The sequence below is a fragment of the Atractosteus spatula genome, chromosome 10 (genome assembly GCF_055471065.1).
Source record: "Atractosteus spatula isolate fAtrSpa1 chromosome 10, fAtrSpa1.hap1, whole genome shotgun sequence".
Lineage (NCBI taxonomy): Eukaryota > Metazoa > Chordata > Actinopteri > Semionotiformes > Lepisosteidae > Atractosteus > Atractosteus spatula.
In genome coordinates, this window is record NC_142715.1 from 24,655,049 (window position 1) to 24,676,221 (window position 21,173).

Below are 21,173 nucleotides of genomic sequence, written 5' to 3' on the forward strand. Positions count from 1 at the left end.
TTCCTTCCAATGAGGACGGAGCTGCGGGAGAAAGGGCGCTATAGAGGATCGCTGTGGAGAGCTGCTGCTGTGCTTTGACATCTGAGCTCTGTGGAAAACGATCTCAATACAATTCTGAAAAACGCGACTCCCCGAACGCCAGCCGAACAAGTCTCCACAGCCGAAGCGCTGTGTCTCTTTTCAGCTGGCGATAAACCTTTCCTCGATCCTTTGCGGACTTGTAAAACTGTTCATGATCAGAATAAAAAACGCTCACGCTAATACACAAGCACCCGTGTCTCGCCAAAGCTGACAAATAAACAGACGGACAAGCCGCACTGCACGTGTGAACAGGGGAATGAGCGAGCGAGCGGGGATAGGGCGCCTCCTGCGCTTAAAAGCTTACAGCACCTGGTATTCCCAGGCGGTCTCCCATCCAAGTACTAACCAGGCCCATCCCTGTTTAGCTTCCGAGATCAGACGAGATCAGGCGTGCTCAAGGGGGTGTGGCCGTAAGCGAGAGCAAGGCTCGCTGGCACCCTTCTTATAGAGAGGACAGCTCCGTCACCTCTTTTACGACGCTGCTTTTTTTCCCTTGCGTTTTTCTCTTCTTCCCACGTTCTCTCTCTTCACTGCCTTCGTCCCCGCTCTGTTTCACTTCAGCCTTTCACTCTTGCTTCCTTCCAATGAGGACGGAGCTGCGGGAGAAAGGGCGCTATAGAGGATCGCTGTGGAGAGCTGCTGCTGTGCTTTGACATCTGAGCTCTGTGGAAAACGATCTCAATACAATTCTGAAAAACGCGACTCCCCGAACGCCAGCCGAACAAGTCTCCACAGCCGAAGCGCTGTGTCTCTTTTCAGCTGGCGATAAACCTTTCCTCGATCCTTTGCGGACTTGTAAAACTGTTCATGATCAGAATAAAAAACGCTCACGCTAATACACAAGCACCCGTGTCTCGCCAAAGCTGACAAATAAACAGACGGACAAGCCGCACTGCACGTGTGAACAGGGGAATGAGCGAGCGAGCGGGGATAGGGCGCCTCCTGCGCTTAAAAGCTTGCAGCACCTGGTATTCCCAGGCGGTCTCCCATCCAAGTACTAACCAGGCCCATCCCTGTTTAGCTTCCGAGATCAGACGAGATCAGGCGTGCTCAAGGGGGTGTGGCCGTAAGCGAGAGCAAGGCTCGCTGGCACCCTTCTTATAGAGAGGACAGCTCCGTCACCTCTTTTACGACGCTGCTTTTTTCTTGCTTCCTTCCAATGAGGACGGAGCTGCGGGAGAAAGGGCGCTATAGAGGATCGCTGTGGAGAGCTGCTGCTGTGCTTTGACATCTGAGCTCTGTGGAAAACGATCTCAATACAATTCTGAAAAACGCGACTCCCCGAACGCCAGCCGAACAAGTCTCCACAGCCGAAGCGCTGTGTCTCTTTTCAGCTGGCGATAAACCTTTCCTCGATCCTTTGCGGACTTGTAAAACTGTTCATGATCAGAATAAAAAACGCTCACGCTAATACACAAGCACCCGTGTCTCGCCAAAGCTGACAAATAAACAGACGGACAAGCCGCACTGCACGTGTGAACAGGGGAATGAGCGAGCGAGCGGGGATAGGGCGCCTCCTGCGCTTAAAAGCTTACAGCACCTGGTATTCCCAGGCGGTCTCCCATCCAAGTACTAACCAGGCCCATCCCTGTTTAGCTTCCGAGATCAGACGAGATCAGGCGTGCTCAAGGGGGTGTGGCCGTAAGCGAGAGCAAGGCTCGCTGGCACCCTTCTTATAGAGAGGACAGCTCCGTCACCTCTTTTACGACGCTGCTTTTTTCTTGCTTCCTTCCAATGAGGACGGAGCTGCGGGAGAAAGGGCGCTATAGAGGATCGCTGTGGAGAGCTGCTGCTGTGCTTTGACATCTGAGCTCTGTGGAAAACGATCTCAATACAATTCTGAAAAACGCGACTCCCCGAACGCCAGCCGAACAAGTCTCCACAGCCGAAGCGCTGTGTCTCTTTTCAGCTGGCGATAAACCTTTCCTCGATCCTTTGCGGACTTGTAAAACTGTTCATGATCAGAATAAAAAACGCTCACGCTAATACACAAGCACCCGTGTCTCGCCAAAGCTGACAAATAAACAGACGGACAAGCCGCACTGCACGTGTGAACAGGGGAATGAGCGAGCGAGCGGGGATAGGGCGCCTCCTGCGCTTAAAAGCTTACAGCACCTGGTATTCCCAGGCGGTCTCCCATCCAAGTACTAACCAGGCCCATCCCTGTTTAGCTTCCGAGATCAGACGAGATCAGGCGTGCTCAAGGGGGTGTGGCCGTAAGCGAGAGCAAGGCTCGCTGGCACCCTTCTTATAGAGAGGACAGCTCCGTCACCTCTTTTACGACGCTGCTTTTTTTCCCTTGCGTTTTTCTCTTCTTCCCACGTTCTCTCTCTTCACTGCCTTCGTCCCCGCTCTATTTCACTTCAGCCTTTCACTCTTGCTTCCTTCCAATGAGGACGGAGCTGCGGGAGAAAGGGCGCTATAGAGGATCGCTGTGGAGAGCTGTTGCTGTGCTTTGACATCTGAGCTCTGTGGAAAACGATCTCAATACAATTCTGAAAAACGCGACTCCCCGAACGCCAGCCGAACAAGTCTCCACAGCCGAAGCGCTGTGTCTCTTTTCAGCTGGCGATAAACCTTTCCTCGATCCTTTGCGGACTTGTAAAACTGTTCATGATCAGAATAAAAAACGCTCACGCTAATACACAAGCACCCGTGTCTCGCCAAAGCTGACAAATAAACAGACGGACAAGCCGCACTGCACGTGTGAACAGGGGAATGAGCGAGCGAGCGGGGATAGGGCGCCTCCTGCGCTTAAAAGCTTACAGCACCTGGTATTCCCAGGCGGTCTCCCATCCAAGTACTAACCAGGCCCATCCCTGTTTAGCTTCCGAGATCAGACGAGATCAGGCGTGCTCAAGGGGGTGTGGCCGTAAGCGAGAGCAAGGCTCGCTGGCACCCTTCTTATAGAGAGGACAGCTCCGTCACCTCTTTTACGACGCTGCTTTTTTTCCCTTGCGTTTTTCTCTTCTTCCCACGTTCTCTCTCTTCACTGCCTTCGTCCCCGCTCTATTTCACTTCAGCCTTTCACTCTTGCTTCCTTCCAATGAGGACGGAGCTGCGGGAGAAAGGGCGCTATAGAGGATCGCTGTGGAGAGCTGCTGCTGTGCTTTGACATCTGAGCTCTGTGGAAAACGATCTCAATACAATTCTGAAAAACGCGACTCCCCGAACGCCAGCCGAACAAGTCTCCACAGCCGAAGCGCTGTGTCTCTTTTCAGCTGGCGATAAACCTTTCCTCGATCCTTTGCGGACTTGTAAAACTGTTCATGATCAGAATAAAAAACGCTCACGCTAATACACAAGCACCCGTGTCTCGCCAAAGCTGACAAATAAACAGACGGACAAGCCGCACTGCACGTGTGAACAGGGGAATGAGCGAGCGAGCGGGGATAGGGCGCCTCCTGCGCTTAAAAGCTTACAGCACCTGGTATTCCCAGGCGGTCTCCCATCCAAGTACTAACCAGGCCCATCCCTGTTTAGCTTCCGAGATCAGACGAGATCAGGCGTGCTCAAGGGGGTGTGGCCGTAAGCGAGAGCAAGGCTCGCTGGCACCCTTCTTATAGAGAGGACAGCTCCGTCACCTCTTTTACGACGCTGCTTTTTTCTTGCTTCCTTCCAATGAGGACGGAGCTGCGGGAGAAAGGGCGCTATAGAGGATCGCTGTGGAGAGCTGCTGCTGTGCTTTGACATCTGAGCTCTGTGGAAAACGATCTCAATACAATTCTGAAAAACGCGACTCCCCGAACGCCAGCCGAACAAGTCTCCACAGCCGAAGCGCTGTGTCTCTTTTCAGCTGGCGATAAACCTTTCCTCGATCCTTTGCGGACTTGTAAAACTGTTCATGATCAGAATAAAAAACGCTCACGCTAATACACAAGCACCCGTGTCTCGCCAAAGCTGACAAATAAACAGACGGACAAGCCGCACTGCACGTGTGAACAGGGGAATGAGCGAGCGAGCGGGGATAGGGCGCCTCCTGCGCTTAAAAGCTTACAGCACCTGGTATTCCCAGGCGGTCTCCCATCCAAGTACTAACCAGGCCCATCCCTGTTTAGCTTCCGAGATCAGACGAGATCAGGCGTGCTCAAGGGGGTGTGGCCGTAAGCGAGAGCAAGGCTCGCTGGCACCCTTCTTATAGAGAGGACAGCTCCGTCACCTCTTTTACGACGCTGCTTTTTTTCCCTTGCGTTTTTCTCTTCTTCCCACGTTCTCTCTCTTCACTGCCTTCGTCCCCGCTCTATTTCACTTCAGCCTTTCACTCTTGCTTCCTTCCAATGAGGACGGAGCTGCGGGAGAAAGGGCGCTATAGAGGATCGCTGTGGAGAGCTGCTGCTGTGCTTTGACATCTGAGCTCTGTGGAAAACGATCTCAATACAATTCTGAAAAACGCGACTCCCCGAACGCCAGCCGAACAAGTCTCCACAGCCGAAGCGCTGTGTCTCTTTTCAGCTGGCGATAAACCTTTCCTCGATCCTTTGCGGACTTGTAAAACTGTTCATGATCAGAATAAAAAACGCTCACGCTAATACACAAGCACCCGTGTCTCGCCAAAGCTGACAAATAAACAGACGGACAAGCCGCACTGCACGTGTGAACAGGGGAATGAGCGAGCGAGCGGGGATAGGGCGCCTCCTGCGCTTAAAAGCTTACAGCACCTGGTATTCCCAGGCGGTCTCCCATCCAAGTACTAACCAGGCCCATCCCTGTTTAGCTTCCGAGATCAGACGAGATCAGGCGTGCTCAAGGGGGTGTGGCCGTAAGCGAGAGCAAGGCTCGCTGGCACCCTTCTTATAGAGAGGACAGCTCCGTCACCTCTTTTACGACGCTGCTTTTTTTCCCTTGCGTTTTTCTCTTCTTCCCACGTTCTCTCTCTTCACTGCCTTCGTCCCCGCTCTATTTCACTTCAGCCTTTCACTCTTGCTTCCTTCCAATGAGGACGGAGCTGCGGGAGAAAGGGCGCTATAGAGGATCGCTGTGGAGAGCTGCTGCTGTGCTTTGACATCTGAGCTCTGTGGAAAACGATCTCAATACAATTCTGAAAAACGCGACTCCCCGAACGCCAGCCGAACAAGTCTCCACAGCCGAAGCGCTGTGTCTCTTTTCAGCTGGCGATAAACCTTTCCTCGATCCTTTGCGGACTTGTAAAACTGTTCATGATCAGAATAAAAAACGCTCACGCTAATACACAAGCACCCGTGTCTCGCCAAAGCTGACAAATAAACAGACGGACAAGCCGCACTGCACGTGTGAACAGGGGAATGAGCGAGCGAGCGGGGATAGGGCGCCTCCTGCGCTTAAAAGCTTACAGCACCTGGTATTCCCAGGCGGTCTCCCATCCAAGTACTAACCAGGCCCATCCCTGTTTAGCTTCCGAGATCAGACGAGATCAGGCGTGCTCAAGGGGGTGTGGCCGTAAGCAAGAGCAAGGCTCGCTGGCACCCTTCTTATAGAGAGGACAGCTCCGTCACCTCTTTTACGACGCTGCTTTTTTTCCCTTGCGTTTTTCTCTTCTTCCCACGTTCTCTCTCTTCACTGCCTTCGTCCCCGCTCTATTTCACTTCAGCCTTTCACTCTTGCTTCCTTCCAATGAGGACGGAGCTGCGGGAGAAAGGGCGCTATAGAGGATCGCTGTGGAGAGCTGCTGCTGTGCTTTGACATCTGAGCTCTGTGGAAAACGATCTCAATACAATTCTGAAAAACGCGACTCCCCGAACGCCAGCCGAACAAGTCTCCACAGCCGAAGCGCTGTGTCTCTTTTCAGCTGGCGATAAACCTTTCCTCGATCCTTTGCGGACTTGTAAAACTGTTCATGATCAGAATAAAAAACGCTCACGCTAATACACAAGCACCCGTGTCTCGCCAAAGCTGACAAATAAACAGACGGACAAGCCGCACTGCACGTGTGAACAGGGGAATGAGCGAGCGAGCGGGGATAGGGCGCCTCCTGCGCTTAAAAGCTTACAGCACCTGGTATTCCCAGGCGGTCTCCCATCCAAGTACTAACCAGGCCCATCCCTGTTTAGCTTCCGAGATCAGACGAGATCAGGCGTGCTCAAGGGGGTGTGGCCGTAAGCGAGAGCAAGGCTCGCTGGCACCCTTCTTATAGAGAGGACAGCTCCGTCACCTCTTTTACGACGCTGCTTTTTTCTTGCTTCCTTCCAATGAGGACGGAGCTGCGGGAGAAAGGGCGCTATAGAGGATCGCTGTGGAGAGCTGCTGCTGTGCTTTGACATCTGAGCTCTGTGGAAAACGATCTCAATACAATTCTGAAAAACGCGACTCCCCGAACGCCAGCCGAACAAGTCTCCACAGCCGAAGCGCTGTGTCTCTTTTCAGCTGGCGATAAACCTTTCCTCGATCCTTTGCGGACTTGTAAAACTGTTCATGATCAGAATAAAAAACGCTCACGCTAATACACAAGCACCCGTGTCTCGCCAAAGCTGACAAATAAACAGACGGACAAGCCGCACTGCACGTGTGAACAGGGGAATGAGCGAGCGAGCGGGGATAGGGCGCCTCCTGCGCTTAAAAGCTTACAGCACCTGGTATTCCCAGGCGGTCTCCCATCCAAGTACTAACCAGGCCCATCCCTGTTTAGCTTCCGAGATCAGACGAGATCAGGCGTGCTCAAGGGGGTGTGGCCGTAAGCGAGAGCAAGGCTCGCTGGCACCCTTCTTATAGAGAGGACAGCTCCGTCACCTCTTTTACGACGCTGCTTTTTTTCCCTTGCGTTTTTCTCTTCTTCCCACGTTCTCTCTCTTCACTGCCTTCGTCCCCGCTCTATTTCACTTCAGCCTTTCACTCTTGCTTCCTTCCAATGAGGACGGAGCTGCGGGAGAAAGGGCGCTATAGAGGATCGCTGTGGAGAGCTGCTGCTGTGCTTTGACATCTGAGCTCTGTGGAAAACGATCTCAATACAATTCTGAAAAACGCGACTCCCCGAACGCCAGCCGAACAAGTCTCCACAGCCGAAGCGCTGTGTCTCTTTTCAGCTGGCGATAAACCTTTCCTCGATCCTTTGCGGACTTGTAAAACTGTTCATGATCAGAATAAAAAACGCTCACGCTAATACACAAGCACCCGTGTCTCGCCAAAGCTGACAAATAAACAGACGGACAAGCCGCACTGCACGTGTGAACAGGGGAATGAGCGAGCGAGCGGGGATAGGGCGCCTCCTGCGCTTAAAAGCTTACAGCACCTGGTATTCCCAGGCGGTCTCCCATCCAAGTACTAACCAGGCCCATCCCTGTTTAGCTTCCGAGATCAGACGAGATCAGGCGTGCTCAAGGGGGTGCGGCCGTAAGCGAGAGCAAGGCTCGCTGGCACCCTTCTTATAGAGAGGACAGCTCCGTCACCTCTTTTACGACGCTGCTTTTTTTCCCTTGCGTTTTTCTCTTCTTCCCACGTTCTCTCTCTTCACTGCCTTCGTCCCCGCTCTGTTTCACTTCAGCCTTTCACTCTTGCTTCCTTCCAATGAGGACGGAGCTGCGGGAGAAAGGGCGCTATAGAGGATCGCTGTGGAGAGCTGCTGCTGTGCTTTGACATCTGAGCTCTGTGGAAAACGATCTCAATACAATTCTGAAAAACGCGACTCCCCGAACGCCAGCCGAACAAGTCTCCACAGCCGAAGCGCTGTGTCTCTTTTCAGCTGGCGATAAACCTTTCCTCGATCCTTTGCGGACTTGTAAAACTGTTCATGATCAGAATAAAAAACGCTCACGCTAATACACAAGCACCCGTGTCTCGCCAAAGCTGACAAATAAACAGACGGACAAGCCGCACTGCACGTGTGAACAGGGGAATGAGCGAGCGAGCGGGGATAGGGCGCCTCCTGCGCTTAAAAGCTTACAGCACCTGGTATTCCCAGGCGGTCTCCCATCCAAGTACTAACCAGGCCCAACCCTGTTTAGCTTCCGAGATCAGACGAGATCAGGCGTGCTCAAGGGGGTGTGGCCGTAAGCGAGAGCAAGGCTCGCTGGCACCCTTCTTATAGAGAGGACAGCTCCGTCACCTCTTTTACGACGCTGCTTTTTTCTTGCTTCCTTCCAATGAGGACGGAGCTGCGGGAGAAAGGGCGCTATAGAGGATCGCTGTGGAGAGCTGCTGCTGTGCTTTGACATCTGAGCTCTGTGGAAAACGATCTCAATACAATTCTGAAAAACGCGACTCCCCGAACGCCAGCCGAACAAGTCTCCACAGCCGAAGCGCTGTGTCTCTTTTCAGCTGGCGATAAACCTTTCCTCGATCCTTTGCGGACTTGTAAAACTGTTCATGATCAGAATAAAAAACGCTCACGCTAATACACAAGCACCCGTGTCTCGCCAAAGCTGACAAATAAACAGACGGACAAGCCGCACTGCACGTGTGAACAGGGGAATGAGCGAGCGAGCGGGGATAGGGCGCCTCCTGCGCTTAAAAGCTTACAGCACCTGGTATTCCCAGGCGGTCTCCCATCCAAGTACTAACCAGGCCCATCCCTGTTTAGCTTCCGAGATCAGACGAGATCAGGCGTGCTCAAGGGGGTGTGGCCGTAAGCGAGAGCAAGGCTCGCTGGCACCCTTCTTATAGAGAGGACAGCTCCGTCACCTCTTTTACGACGCTGCTTTTTTCTTGCTTCCTTCCAATGAGGACGGAGCTGCGGGAGAAAGGGCGCTATAGAGGATCGCTGTGGAGAGCTGCTGCTGTGCTTTGACATCTGAGCTCTGTGGAAAACGATCTCAATACAATTCTGAAAAACGCGACTCCCCGAACGCCAGCCGAACAAGTCTCCACAGCCGAAGCGCTGTGTCTCTTTTCAGCTGGCGATAAACCTTTCCTCGATCCTTTGCGGACTTGTAAAACTGTTCATGATCAGAATCAAAAACGCTCACGCTAATACACAAGCACCCGTGTCTCGCCAAAGCTGACAAATAAACAGACGACAAGCCGCACTGCACGTGTGAACAGGGGAATGAGCGAGCGAGCGGGGATAGGGCGCCTCCTGCGCTTAAAAGCTTACAGCACCTGGTATTCCCAGGCGGTCTCCCATCCAAGTACTAACCAGGCCCATCCCTGTTTAGCTTCCGAGATCAGACGAGATCAGGCGTGCTCAAGGGGGTGTGGCCGTAAGCGAGAGCAAGGCTCGCTGGCACCCTTCTTATAGAGAGGACAGCTCCGTCACCTCTTTTACGACGCTGCTTTTTTTCCCTTGCGTTTTTCTCTTCTTCCCACGTTCTCTCTCTTCACTGCCTTCGTCCCCGCTCTATTTCACTTCAGCCTTTCACTCTTGCTTCCTTCCAATGAGGACGGAGCTGCGGGAGAAAGGGCGCTATAGAGGATCGCTGTGGAGAGCTGCTGCTGTGCTTTGACATCTGAGCTCTGTGGAAAACGATCTCAATACAATTCTGAAAAACGCGACTCCCCGAACGCCAGCCGAACAAGTCTCCACAGCCGAAGCGCTGTGTCTCTTTTCAGCTGGCGATAAACCTTTCCTCGATCCTTTGCGGACTTGTAAAACTGTTCATGATCAGAATAAAAAACGCTCACGCTAATACACAAGCACCCGTGTCTCGCCAAAGCTGACAAATAAACAGACGGACAAGCCGCACTGCACGTGTGAACAGGGGAATGAGCGAGCGAGCGGGGATAGGGCGCCTCCTGCGCTTAAAAGCTTACAGCACCTGGTATTCCCAGGCGGTCTCCCATCCAAGTACTAACCAGGCCCATCCCTGTTTAGCTTCCGAGATCAGACGAGATCAGGCGTGCTCAAGGGGGTGTGGCCGTAAGCGAGAGCAAGGCTCGCTGGCACCCTTCTTATAGAGAGGACAGCTCCGTCACCTCTTTTACGACGCTGCTTTTTTTCCCTTGCGTTTTTCTCTTCTTCCCACGTTCTCTCTCTTCACTGCCTTCGTCCCCGCTCTATTTCACTTCAGCCTTTCACTCTTGCTTCCTTCCAATGAGGACGGAGCTGCGGGAGAAAGGGCGCTATAGAGGATCGCTGTGGAGAGCTGCTGCTGTGCTTTGACATCTGAGCTCTGTGGAAAACGATCTCAATACAATTCTGAAAAACGCGACTCCCCGAACGCCAGCCGAACAAGTCTCCACAGCCGAAGCGCTGTGTCTCTTTTCAGCTGGCGATAAACCTTTCCTCGATCCTTTGCGGACTTGTAAAACTGTTCATGATCAGAATAAAAAACGCTCACGCTAATACACAAGCACCCGTGTCTCGCCAAAGCTGACAAATAAACAGACGGACAAGCCGCACTGCACGTGTGAACAGGGGAATGAGCGAGCGAGCGGGGATAGGGCGCCTCCTGCGCTTAAAAGCTTACAGCACCTGGTATTCCCAGGCGGTCTCCCATCCAAGTACTAACCAGGCCCATCCCTGTTTAGCTTCCGAGATCAGACGAGATCAGGCGTGCTCAAGGGGGTGTGGCCGTAAGCGAGAGCAAGGCTCGCTGGCACCCTTCTTATAGAGAGGACAGCTCCGTCACCTCTTTTACGACGCTGCTTTTTTTCCCTTGCGTTTTTCTCTTCTTCCCACGTTCTCTCTCTTCACTGCCTTCGTCCCCGCTCTATTTCACTTCAGCCTTTCACTCTTGCTTCCTTCCAATGAGGACGGAGCTGCGGGAGAAAGGGCGCTATAGAGGATCGCTTTGGAGAGCTGCTGCTGTGCTTTGACATCTGAGCTCTGTGGAAAACGATCTCAATACAATTCTGAAAAACGCGACTCCCCGAACGCCAGCCGAACAAGTCTCCACAGCCGAAGCGCTGTGTCTCTTTTCAGCTGGCGATAAACCTTTCCTCGATCCTTTGCGGACTTGTAAAACTGTTCATGATCAGAATAAAAAACGCTCACGCTAATACACAAGCACCCGTGTCTCGCCAAAGCTGACAAATAAACAGACGGACAAGCCGCACTGCACGTGTGAACAGGGGAATGAGCGAGCGAGCGGGGATAGGGCGCCTCCTGCGCTTAAAAGCTTACAGCACCTGGTATTCCCAGGCGGTCTCCCAACCAAGTACTAACCAGGCCCATCCCTGTTTAGCTTCCGAGATCAGACGAGATCAGGCGTGCTCAAGGGGGTGTGGCCGTAAGCGAGAGCAAGGCTCGCTGGCACCCTTCTTATAGAGAGGACAGCTCCGTCACCTCTTTTACGACGCTGCTTTTTTTCCCTTGCGTTTTTCTCTTCTTCCCACGTTCTCTCTCTTCACTGCCTTCGTCCCCGCTCTATTTCACTTCAGCCTTTCACTCTTGCTTCCTTCCAATGAGGACGGAGCTGCGGGAGAAAGGGCGCTATAGAGGATCGCTGTGGAGAGCTGCTGCTGTGCTTTGACATCTGAGCTCTGTGGAAAACGATCTCAATACAATTCTGAAAAACGCGACTCCCCGAACGCCAGCCGAACAAGTCTCCACAGCCGAAGCGCTGTGTCTCTTTTCAGCTGGCGATAAACCTTTCCTCGATCCTTTGCGGACTTGTAAAACTGTTCATGATCAGAATAAAAAACGCTCACGCTAATACACAAGCACCCGTGTCTCGCCAAAGCTGACAAATAAACAGACGGACAAGCCGCACTGCACGTGTGAACAGGGGAATGAGCGAGCGAGCGGGGATAGGGCGCCTCCTGCGCTTAAAAGCTTACAGCACCTGGTATTCCCAGGCGGTCTCCCATCCAAGTACTAACCAGGCCCATCCCTGTTTAGCTTCCGAGATCAGACGAGATCAGGCGTGCTCAAGGGGGTGTGGCCGTAAGCGAGAGCAAGGCTCGCTGGCACCCTTCTTATAGAGAGGACAGCTCCGTCACCTCTTTTACGACGCTGCTTTTTTTCCCTTGCGTTTTTCTCTTCTTCCCACGTTCTCTCTCTTCACTGCCTTCGTCCCCGCTCTATTTCACTTCAGCCTTTCACTCTTGCTTCCTTCCAATGAGGACGGAGCTGCGGGAGAAAGGGCGCTATAGAGGATCGCTGTGGAGAGCTGCTGCTGTGCTTTGACATCTGAGCTCTGTGGAAAACGATCTCAATACAATTCTGAAAAACGCGACTCCCCGAACGCCAGCCGAACAAGTCTCCACAGCCGAAGCGCTGTGTCTCTTTTCAGCTGGCGATAAACCTTTCCTCGATCCTTTGCGGACTTGTAAAACTGTTCATGATCAGAATAAAAAACGCTCACGCTAATACACAAGCACCCGTGTCTCGCCAAAGCTGACAAATAAACAGACGGACAAGCCGCACTGCACGTGTGAACAGGGGAATGAGCGAGCGAGCGGGGATAGGGCGCCTCCTGCGCTTAAAAGCTTACAGCACCTGGTATTCCCAGGCGGTCTCCCATCCAAGTACTAACCAGGCCCATCCCTGTTTAGCTTCCGAGATCAGACGAGATCAGGCGTGCTCAAGGGGGTGTGGCCGTAAGCGAGAGCAAGGCTCGCTGGCACCCTTCTTATAGAGAGGACAGCTCCGTCACCTCTTTTACGACGCTGCTTTTTTCTTGCTTCCTTCCAATGAGGACGGAGCTGCGGGAGAAAGGGCGCTATAGAGGATCGCTGTGGAGAGCTGCTGCTGTGCTTTGACATCTGAGCTCTGTGGAAAACGATCTCAATACAATTCTGAAAAACGCGACTCCCCGAACGCCAGCCGAACAAGTCTCCACAGCCGAAGCGCTGTGTCTCTTTTCAGCTGGCGATAAACCTTTCCTCGATCCTTTGCGGACTTGTAAAACTGTTCATGATCAGAATAAAAAACGCTCACGCTAATACACAAGCACCCGTGTCTCGCCAAAGCTGACAAATAAACAGACGGACAAGCCGCACTGCACGTGTGAACAGGGGAATGAGCGAGCGAGCGGGGATAGGGCGCCTCCTGCGCTTAAAAGCTTACAGCACCTGGTATTCCCAGGCGGTCTCCCATCCAAGTACTAACCAGGCCCATCCCTGTTTAGCTTCCGAGATCAGACGAGATCAGGCGTGCTCAAGGGGGTGTGGCCGTAAGCGAGAACAAGGCTCGCTGGCACCCTTCTTATAGAGAGGACAGCTCCGTCACCTCTTTTACGACGCTGCTTTTTTCTTGCTTCCTTCCAATGAGGACGGAGCTGCGGGAGAAAGGGCGCTATAGAGGATCGCTGTGGAGAGCTGCTGCTGTGCTTTGACATCTGAGCTCTGTGGAAAACGATCTCAATACAATTCTGAAAAACGCGACTCCCCGAACGCCAGCCGAACAAGTCTCCACAGCCGAAGCGCTGTGTCTCTTTTCAGCTGGCGATAAACCTTTCCTCGATCCTTTGCGGACTTGTAAAACTGTTCATGATCAGAATAAAAAACGCTCACGCTAATACACAAGCACCCGTGTCTCGCCAAAGCTGACAAATAAACAGACGGACAAGCCGCACTGCACGTGTGAACAGGGGAATGAGCGAGCGAGCGGGGATAGGGCGCCTCCTGCGCTTAAAAGCTTACAGCACCTGGTATTCCCAGGCGGTCTCCCATCCAAGTACTAACCAGGCCCATCCCTGTTTAGCTTCCGAGATCAGACGAGATCAGGCGTGCTCAAGGGGGTGTGGCCGTAAGCGAGAGCAAGGCTCGCTGGCACCCTTCTTATAGAGAGGACAGCTCCGTCACCTCTTTTACGACGCTGCTTTTTTTCCCTTGCGTTTTTCTCTTCTTCCCACGTTCTCTCTCTTCACTGCCTTCGTCCCCGCTCTATTTCACTTCAGCCTTTCACTCTTGCTTCCTTCCAATGAGGACGGAGCTGCGGGAGAAAGGGCGCTATAGAGGATCGCTGTGGAGAGCTGCTGCTGTGCTTTGACATCTGAGCTCTGTGGAAAACGATCTCAATACAATTCTGAAAAACGCGACTCCCCGAACGCCAGCCGAACAAGTCTCCACAGCCGAAGCGCTGTGTCTCTTTTCAGCTGGCGATAAACCTTTCCTCGATCCTTTGCGGACTTGTAAAACTGTTCATGATCAGAATAAAAAACGCTCACGCTAATACACAAGCACCCGTGTCTCGCCAAAGCTGACAAATAAACAGACGGACAAGCCGCACTGCACGTGTGAACAGGGGAATGAGCGAGCGAGCGGGGATAGGGCGCCTCCTGCGCTTAAAAGCTTACAGCACCTGGTATTCCCAGGCGGTCTCCCATCCAAGTACTAACCAGGCCCATCCCTGTTTAGCTTCCGAGATCAGACGAGATCAGGCGTGCTCAAGGGGGTGTGGCCGTAAGCGAGAGCAAGGCTCGCTGGCACCCTTCTTATAGAGAGGACAGCTCCGTCACCTCTTTTACGACGCTGCTTTTTTTCCCTTGCGTTTTTCTCTTCTTCCCACGTTCTCTCTCTTCACTGCCTTCGTCCCCGCTCTATTTCACTTCAGCCTTTCACTCTTGCTTCCTTCCAATGAGGACGGAGCTGCGGGAGAAAGGGCGCTATAGAGGATCGCTGTGGAGAGCTGCTGCTGTGCTTTGACATCTGAGCTCTGTGGAAAACGATCTCAATACAATTCTGAAAAACGCGACTCCCCGAACGCCAGCCGAACAAGTCTCCACAGCCGAAGCGCTGTGTCTCTTTTCAGCTGGCGATAAACCTTTCCTGGATCCTTTGCGGACTTGTAAAACTGTTCATGATCAGAATAAAAAACGCTCACGCTAATACACAAGCACCCGTGTCTCGCCAAAGCTGACAAATAAACAGACGGACAAGCCGCACTGCACGTGTGAACAGGGGAATGAGCGAGCGAGCGGGGATAGGGCGCCTCCTGCGCTTAAAAGCTTACAGCACCTGGTATTCCCAGGCGGTCTCCCATCCAAGTACTAACCAGGCCCATCCCTGTTTAGCTTCCGAGATCAGACGAGATCAGGCGTGCTCAAGGGGGTGTGGCCGTAAGCGAGAGCAAGGCTCGCTGGCACCCTTCTTATAGAGAGGACAGCTCCGTCACCTCTTTTACGACGCTGCTTTTTTTCCCTTGCGTTTTTCTCTTCTTCCCACGTTCTCTCTCTTCACTGCCTTCGTCCCCGCTCTATTTCACTTCAGCCTTTCACTCTTGCTTCCTTCCAATGAGGACGGAGCTGCGGGAGAAAGGGCGCTATAGAGGATCGCTGTGGAGAGCTGCTGCTGTGCTTTGACATCTGAGCTCTGTGGAAAACGATCTCAATACAATTCTGAAAAACGCGACTCCCCGAACGCCAGCCGAACAAGTCTCCACAGCCGAAGCGCTGTGTCTCTTTTCAGCTGGCGATAAACCTTTCCTGGATCCTTTGCGGACTTGTAAAACTGTTCATGATCAGAATAAAAAACGCTCACGCTAATACACAAGCACCCGTGTCTCGCCAAAGCTGACAAATAAACAGACGGACAAGCCGCACTGCACGTGTGAACAGGGGAATGAGCGAGCGAGCGGGGATAGGGCGCCTCCTGCGCTTAAAAGCTTACAGCACCTGGTATTCCCAGGCGGTCTCCCATCCAAGTACTAACCAGGCCCATCCCTGTTTAGCTTCCGAGATCAGACGAGATCAGGGGTGCTCAAGGGGGTGTGGCCGTAAGCGAGAGCAAGGCTCGCTGGCACCCTTCTTATAGAGAGGACAGCTCCGTCACCTCTTTTACGACGCTGCTTTTTTTCCCTTGCGTTTTTCTCTTCTTCCCACGTTCTCTCTCTTCACTGCCTTCGTCCCCGCTCTATTTCACTTCAGCCTTTCACTCTTGCTTCCTTCCAATGAGGACGGAGCTGCGGGAGAAAGGGCGCTATAGAGGATCGCTGTGGAGAGCTGCTGCTGTGCTTTGACATCTGAGCTCTGTGGAAAACGATCTCAATACAATTCTGAAAAACGCGACTCCCCGAACGCCAGCCGAACAAGTCTCCACAGCCGAAGCGCTGTGTCTCTTTTCAGCTGGCGATAAACCTTTCCTCGATCCTTTGCGGACTTGTAAAACTGTTCATGATCAGAATAAAAAACGCTCACGCTAATACACAAGCACCCGTGTCTCGCCAAAGCTGACAAATAAACAGACGGACAAGCCGCACTGCACGTGTGAACAGGGGAATGAGCGAGCGAGCGGGGATAGGGCGCCTCCTGCGCTTAAAAGCTTACAGCACCTGGTATTCCCAGGCGGTCTCCCATCCAAGTACTAACCAGGCCCATCCCTGTTTAGCTTCCGAGATCAGACGAGATCAGGCGTGCTCAAGGGTGTGTGGCCGTAAGCGAGAGCAAGGCTCGCTGGCACCCTTCTTATAGAGAGGACAGCTCCGTCACCTCTTTTACGACGCTGCTTTTTTTCCCTTGCGTTTTTCTCTTCTTCCCACGTTCTCTCTCTTCACTGCCTTCGTCCCCGCTCTATTTCACTTCAGCCTTTCACTCTTGCTTCCTTCCAATGAGGACGGAGCTGCGGGAGAAAGGGCGCTATAGAGGATCGCTGTGGAGAGCTGCTGCTGTGCTTTGACATCTGAGCTCTGTGGAAAACGATCTCAATACAATTCTGAAAAACGCGACTCCCCGAACGCCAGCCGAACAAGTCTCCACAGCCGAAGCGCTGTGTCTCTTTTCAGCTGGCGATAAACCTTTCCTCGATCCTTTGCGGACTTGTAAAACTGTTCATGATCAGAATAAAAAACGCTCACGCTAATACACAAGCACCCGTGTCTCGCCAAAGCTGACAAATAAACAGACGGACAAGCCGCACTGCACGTGTGAACAGGGGAATGAGCGAGCGAGCGGGGATAGGGCGCCTCCTGCGCTTAAAAGCTTACAGCACCTGGTATTCCCAGGCGGTCTCCCATCCAAGTACTAACCAGGCCCATCCCTGTTTAGCTTCCGAGATCAGACGAGATCAGGCGTGCTCAAGGGGGTGTGGCCGTAAGCGAGAGCAAGGCTCGCTGGCACCCTTCTTATAGAGAGGACAGCTCCGTCACCTCTTTTACGACGCTGCTTTTTTTCCCTTGCGTTTTTCTCTTCTTCCCACGTTCTCTCTCTTCACTGCCTTCGTCCCCGCTCTATTTCACTTCAGCCTTTCACTCTTGCTTCCTTCCAATGAGGACGGAGCTGCGGGAGAAAGGGCGCTATAGAGGATCGCTGTGGAGAGCTGCTGCTGTGCTTTGACATCTGAGCTCTGTGGAAAACGATCTCAATACAATTCTGAAAAACGCGACTCCCCGAACGCCAGCCGAACAAGTCTCCACAGCCGAAGCGCTGTGTCTCTTTTCAGCTGGCGATAAACCTTTCCTCGATCCTTTGCGGACTTGTAAAACTGTTCATGATCAGAATAAAAAACGCTCACGCTAATACACAAGCACCCGTGTCTCGCCAAAGCTGACAAATAAACAGACGGACAAGCCGCACTGCACGTGTGAACAGGGGAATGAGCGAGCGAGCGGGGATAGGGCGCCTCCTGCGCTTAAAAGCTTACAGCACCTGGTATTCCCAGGCGGTCTCCCATCCAAGTACTAACCAGGCCCATCCCTGTTTAGCTTCCGAGATCAGACGAGATCAGGCGTGCTCAAGGAGGTGTGGCCGTAAGCGAGAGCAAGGCTCGCTGGCACCCTTCTTATAGAGAGGACAGCTCCGTCACCTCTTTTACGACGCTGCTTTTTTTCCCTTGCGTTTTTCTCTTCTTCCCACGTTCTCTCTCTTCACTGCCTTCGTCCCCGCTCTATTTCACTTCAGCCTTTCACTCTTGCTTCCTTCCAATGAGGACGGAGCTGCGGGAGAAAGGGCGCTATAGAGGATCGCTGTGGAGAGCTGCTGCTGTGCTTTGACATCTGAGCTCTGTGGAAAACGATCTCAATACAATTCTGAAAAACGCGACTCCCCGAACGCCAGCCGAACAAGTCTCCACAGCCGAAGCGCTGTGTCTCTTTTCAGCTGGCGATAAACCTTTCCTCGATCCTTTGCGGACTTGTAAAACTGTTCATGATCAGAATAAAAAACGCTCACGCTAATACACAAGCACCCGTGTCTCGCCAAAGCTGACAAATAAACAGACGGACAAGCCGCACTGCACGTGTGAACAGGGGAATGAGCGAGCGAGCGGGGATAGGGCGCCTCCTGCGCTTAAAAGCTTACAGCACCTGGTATTCCCAGGCGGTCTCCCATCCAAGTACTAACCAGGCCCATCCCTGTTTAGCTTCCGAGATCAGACGAGATCAGGCGTGCTCAAGGGGGTGTGGCCGTAAGCGAGAGCAAGGCTCGCTGGCACCCTTCTTATAGAGAGGACAGCTCCGTCACCTCTTTTACGACGCTGCTTTTTTTCCCTTGCGTTTTTCTCTTCTTCCCACGTTCTCTCTCTTCACTGCCTTCGTCCCCGCTCTATTTCACTTCAGCCTTTCACTCTTGCTTCCTTCCAATGAGGACGGAGCTGCGGGAGAAAGGGCGCTATAGAGGATCGCTGTGGAGAGCTGCTGCTGTGCTTTGACATCTGAGCTCTGTGGAAAACGATCTCAATACAATTCTGAAAAACGCGACTCCCCGAACGCCAGCCGAACAAGTCTCCACAGCCGAAGCGCTGTGTCTCTTTTCAGCTGGCGATAAACCTTTCCTCGATCCTTTGCGGACTTGTAAAACTGTTCATGATCAGAATAAAAAACGCTCACGCTAATACACAAGCACCCGTGTCTCGCCAAAGCTGACAAATAAACAGACGGACAAGCCGCACTGCACGTGTGAACAGGGGAATGAGCGAGCGAGCGGGGATAGGGCGCCTCCTGCGCTTAAAAGCTTACAGCACCTGGTATTCCCAGGCGGTCTCCCATCCAAGTACTAACCAGGCCCATCCCTGTTTAGCTTCCGAGATCAGACGAGATCAGGCGTGCTCAAGGGGGTGTGGCCGTAAGCGAGAGCAAGGCTCGCTGGCACCCTTCTTATAGAGAGGACAGCTCCGTCACCTCTTTTACGACGCTGCTTTTTTTCCCTTGCGTTTTTCTCTTCTTCCCACGTTCTCTCTCTTCACTGCCTTCGCCCCCGCTCTATTTCACTTCAGCCTTTCACTCTTGCTTCCTTCCAATGAGGACGGAGCTGCGGGAGAAAGGGCGCTATAGAGGATCGCTGTGGAGAGCTGCTGCTGTGCTTTGACATCTGAGCTCTGTGGAAAACGATCTCAATACAATTCTGAAAAACGCGACTCCCCGAACGCCAGCCGAACAAGTCTCCACAGCCGAAGCGCTGTGTCTCTTTTCAGCTGGCGATAAACCTTTCCTCGATCCTTTGCGGACTTGTAAAACTGTTCATGATCAGAATAAAAAACGCTCACGCTAATACACAAGCACCCGTGTCTCGCCAAAGCTGACAAATAAACAGACGGACAAGCCGCACTGCACGTGTGAACAGGGGAATGAGCGAGCGAGCGGGGATAGGGCGCCTCCTGCGCTTAAAAGCTTACAGCACCTGGTATTCCCAGGCGGTCTCCCATCCAAGTACTAACCAGGCCCATCCCTGTTTAGCTTCCGAGATCAGACGAGATCAGGCGTGCTCAAGGGGGTGTGGCCGTAAGCGAGAGCAAGGCTCGCTGGCACCCTTCTTATAGAGAGGACAGCTCCGTCACCTCTTTTACGACGCTGCTTTTTTTCCCTTGCGTTTTTCTCTTCTTCCCACGTTCTCTCTCTTCACTGCCTTCGTCCCCGCTCTATTTCACTTCAGCCTTTCACTCTTGCTTCCTTCCAATGAGGACGGAGCTGCGGGAGAAAGGGCGCTATAGAGGATCGCTGTGGAGAGCTGCTGCTGTGCTTTGACATCTGAGCTCTGTGGAAAACGATCTCAATACAATTCTGAAAAACGCGACTCCCCGAACGCCAGCCGAACAAGTCTCCACAGCCGAAGCGCTGTGTCTCTTTTCAGCTGGCGATAAACCTTTCCTGGATCCTTTGCGGACTTGTAAAACTGTTCATGATCAGAATAAAAAACGCTCACGCTAATACACAAGCACCCGTGTCTCGCCAAAGCTGACAAATAAACAGACGGACAAGCCGCACTGCACGTGTGAACAGGGGAATGAGCGAGCGAGCGGGGATAGGGCGCCTCCTGCGCTTAAAAGCTTACAGCACCTGGTATTCCCAGGCGGTCTCCCATCCAAGTACTAACCAGGCCCATCCCTGTTTAGCTTCCGAGATCAGACGAGATCAGGCGTGCTCAAGGGGGTGTGGCCGTAAGCGAGAGCAAGGCTCGCTGGCACCCTTCTTATAGAGAGGACAGCTCCGTCACCTCTTTTACGACGCTGCTTTTTTTCCCTTGCGTTTTTCTCTTCTTCCCACGTTCTCTCTCTTCACTGCCTTCGTCCCCGCTCTATTTCACTTCAGCCTTTCACTCTTGCTTCCTTCCAATGAGGACGGAGCTGCGGGAGAAAGGGCGCTATAGAGGATCGCTGTGGAGAGCTGCTGCTGTGCTTTGACATCTGAGCTCTGTGGAAAACGATCTCAATACAATTCTGAAAAACGCGACTCCCCGAACGCCAGCCGAACAAGTCTCCACAGCCGAAGCGCTGTGTCTCTTTTCAGCTGGCGATAAACCTTTCCTGGATCCTTTGCGGACTTGTAAAACTGTTCATGATCAGAATAAAAAACGCTCACGCTAATACACAAGCACCCGTGTCTCGCCAAAGCTGACAAATAAACAGACGGACAAGCCGCACTGCACGTGTGAACAGGGGAATGAGCGAGCGAGCGGGGATAGGGCGCCTCCTGCGCTTAAAAGCTTACAGCACCTGGTATTCCCAGGCGGTCTCCCATCCAAGTACTAACCAGGCCCATCCCTGTTTAGCTTCCGAGATCAGACGAGATCAGGCGTGCTCAAGGGGGTGTGGCCGTAAGCGAGAGCAAGGCTCGCTGGCACCCTTCTTATAGAGAGGACAGCTCCGTCACCTCTTTTACGACGCTGCTTTTTTTCCCTTGCGTTTTTCTCTTCTTCCCACGTTCTCTCTCTTCACTGCCTTCGTCCCCGCTCTATTTCACTTCAGCCTTTCACTCTTGCTTCCTTCCAATGAGGACGGAGCTGCGGGAGAAAGGGCGCTATAGAGGATCGCTGTGGAGAGCTGCTGCTGTGCTTTGACATCTGAGCTCTGTGGAAAACGATCTCAATACAATTCTGAAAAACGCGACTCCCCGAACGCCAGCCGAACAAGTCTCCACAGCCGAAGCGCTGTGT

The 21,173-nt window shown here is 52.9% G+C and overlaps 1 protein-coding gene, 30 non-coding genes and 3 pseudogenes across 31 annotated transcripts in view; all 34 read right to left on the reverse strand.

The window, feature by feature from the left end:
* Nucleotides 1-21,173, reverse strand: part of LOC148826073 (uncharacterized) — a 588,722-nt gene that overhangs the window by 297,014 nt on the left and 270,535 nt on the right. The gene's annotated exons all lie outside the window — the stretch shown is intronic.
* LOC148826191 (5S ribosomal RNA) lies at nt 379-497 on the reverse strand. The gene has a single exon (XR_016093478.1). It is a non-coding gene; the product is annotated as a 5S ribosomal RNA (ribosomal RNA).
* LOC148826192 (5S ribosomal RNA) lies at nt 1,035-1,153 on the reverse strand (annotated as a pseudogene).
* Nucleotides 1,610-1,728, reverse strand: LOC148826193 (5S ribosomal RNA). The gene has a single exon (XR_016093479.1). It is a non-coding gene; the product is annotated as a 5S ribosomal RNA (ribosomal RNA).
* On the reverse strand, nt 2,185-2,303 carry LOC148826194 (5S ribosomal RNA). Its single transcript, XR_016093480.1, has one exon. It is a non-coding gene; the product is annotated as a 5S ribosomal RNA (ribosomal RNA).
* Nucleotides 2,841-2,959, reverse strand: LOC148826195 (5S ribosomal RNA). Its single transcript, XR_016093481.1, has one exon. It is a non-coding gene; the product is annotated as a 5S ribosomal RNA (ribosomal RNA).
* Nucleotides 3,497-3,615, reverse strand: LOC148826196 (5S ribosomal RNA). The gene has a single exon (XR_016093482.1). It is a non-coding gene; the product is annotated as a 5S ribosomal RNA (ribosomal RNA).
* Nucleotides 4,072-4,190, reverse strand: LOC148826197 (5S ribosomal RNA). Its single transcript, XR_016093483.1, has one exon. It is a non-coding gene; the product is annotated as a 5S ribosomal RNA (ribosomal RNA).
* Nucleotides 4,728-4,846, reverse strand: LOC148826198 (5S ribosomal RNA). Its single transcript, XR_016093484.1, has one exon. It is a non-coding gene; the product is annotated as a 5S ribosomal RNA (ribosomal RNA).
* On the reverse strand, nt 5,384-5,502 carry LOC148826199 (5S ribosomal RNA). The gene has a single exon (XR_016093485.1). It is a non-coding gene; the product is annotated as a 5S ribosomal RNA (ribosomal RNA).
* On the reverse strand, nt 6,040-6,158 carry LOC148826200 (5S ribosomal RNA). Its single transcript, XR_016093488.1, has one exon. It is a non-coding gene; the product is annotated as a 5S ribosomal RNA (ribosomal RNA).
* LOC148826201 (5S ribosomal RNA) lies at nt 6,615-6,733 on the reverse strand. The gene has a single exon (XR_016093489.1). It is a non-coding gene; the product is annotated as a 5S ribosomal RNA (ribosomal RNA).
* LOC148826202 (5S ribosomal RNA) lies at nt 7,271-7,389 on the reverse strand (annotated as a pseudogene).
* On the reverse strand, nt 7,927-8,045 carry LOC148826203 (5S ribosomal RNA). Its single transcript, XR_016093143.1, has one exon. It is a non-coding gene; the product is annotated as a 5S ribosomal RNA (ribosomal RNA).
* Nucleotides 8,502-8,620, reverse strand: LOC148826204 (5S ribosomal RNA). The gene has a single exon (XR_016093490.1). It is a non-coding gene; the product is annotated as a 5S ribosomal RNA (ribosomal RNA).
* LOC148826205 (5S ribosomal RNA) lies at nt 9,076-9,194 on the reverse strand. The gene has a single exon (XR_016093491.1). It is a non-coding gene; the product is annotated as a 5S ribosomal RNA (ribosomal RNA).
* Nucleotides 9,732-9,850, reverse strand: LOC148826206 (5S ribosomal RNA). The gene has a single exon (XR_016093492.1). It is a non-coding gene; the product is annotated as a 5S ribosomal RNA (ribosomal RNA).
* LOC148826207 (5S ribosomal RNA) lies at nt 10,388-10,506 on the reverse strand. The gene has a single exon (XR_016093493.1). It is a non-coding gene; the product is annotated as a 5S ribosomal RNA (ribosomal RNA).
* LOC148826208 (5S ribosomal RNA) lies at nt 11,044-11,162 on the reverse strand. The gene has a single exon (XR_016092836.1). It is a non-coding gene; the product is annotated as a 5S ribosomal RNA (ribosomal RNA).
* On the reverse strand, nt 11,700-11,818 carry LOC148826209 (5S ribosomal RNA). Its single transcript, XR_016093494.1, has one exon. It is a non-coding gene; the product is annotated as a 5S ribosomal RNA (ribosomal RNA).
* Nucleotides 12,356-12,474, reverse strand: LOC148826210 (5S ribosomal RNA). The gene has a single exon (XR_016093495.1). It is a non-coding gene; the product is annotated as a 5S ribosomal RNA (ribosomal RNA).
* LOC148826211 (5S ribosomal RNA) lies at nt 12,931-13,049 on the reverse strand. Its single transcript, XR_016093496.1, has one exon. It is a non-coding gene; the product is annotated as a 5S ribosomal RNA (ribosomal RNA).
* LOC148826212 (5S ribosomal RNA) lies at nt 13,506-13,624 on the reverse strand. The gene has a single exon (XR_016093497.1). It is a non-coding gene; the product is annotated as a 5S ribosomal RNA (ribosomal RNA).
* LOC148826213 (5S ribosomal RNA) lies at nt 14,162-14,280 on the reverse strand. The gene has a single exon (XR_016093500.1). It is a non-coding gene; the product is annotated as a 5S ribosomal RNA (ribosomal RNA).
* On the reverse strand, nt 14,818-14,936 carry LOC148826214 (5S ribosomal RNA). Its single transcript, XR_016093501.1, has one exon. It is a non-coding gene; the product is annotated as a 5S ribosomal RNA (ribosomal RNA).
* On the reverse strand, nt 15,474-15,592 carry LOC148826215 (5S ribosomal RNA). The gene has a single exon (XR_016092869.1). It is a non-coding gene; the product is annotated as a 5S ribosomal RNA (ribosomal RNA).
* LOC148826216 (5S ribosomal RNA) lies at nt 16,130-16,248 on the reverse strand (annotated as a pseudogene).
* LOC148826217 (5S ribosomal RNA) lies at nt 16,786-16,904 on the reverse strand. Its single transcript, XR_016093502.1, has one exon. It is a non-coding gene; the product is annotated as a 5S ribosomal RNA (ribosomal RNA).
* On the reverse strand, nt 17,442-17,560 carry LOC148826218 (5S ribosomal RNA). Its single transcript, XR_016093314.1, has one exon. It is a non-coding gene; the product is annotated as a 5S ribosomal RNA (ribosomal RNA).
* LOC148826219 (5S ribosomal RNA) lies at nt 18,098-18,216 on the reverse strand. The gene has a single exon (XR_016093503.1). It is a non-coding gene; the product is annotated as a 5S ribosomal RNA (ribosomal RNA).
* On the reverse strand, nt 18,754-18,872 carry LOC148826220 (5S ribosomal RNA). The gene has a single exon (XR_016093504.1). It is a non-coding gene; the product is annotated as a 5S ribosomal RNA (ribosomal RNA).
* Nucleotides 19,410-19,528, reverse strand: LOC148826221 (5S ribosomal RNA). Its single transcript, XR_016093505.1, has one exon. It is a non-coding gene; the product is annotated as a 5S ribosomal RNA (ribosomal RNA).
* LOC148826222 (5S ribosomal RNA) lies at nt 20,066-20,184 on the reverse strand. The gene has a single exon (XR_016093506.1). It is a non-coding gene; the product is annotated as a 5S ribosomal RNA (ribosomal RNA).
* LOC148826223 (5S ribosomal RNA) lies at nt 20,722-20,840 on the reverse strand. Its single transcript, XR_016093507.1, has one exon. It is a non-coding gene; the product is annotated as a 5S ribosomal RNA (ribosomal RNA).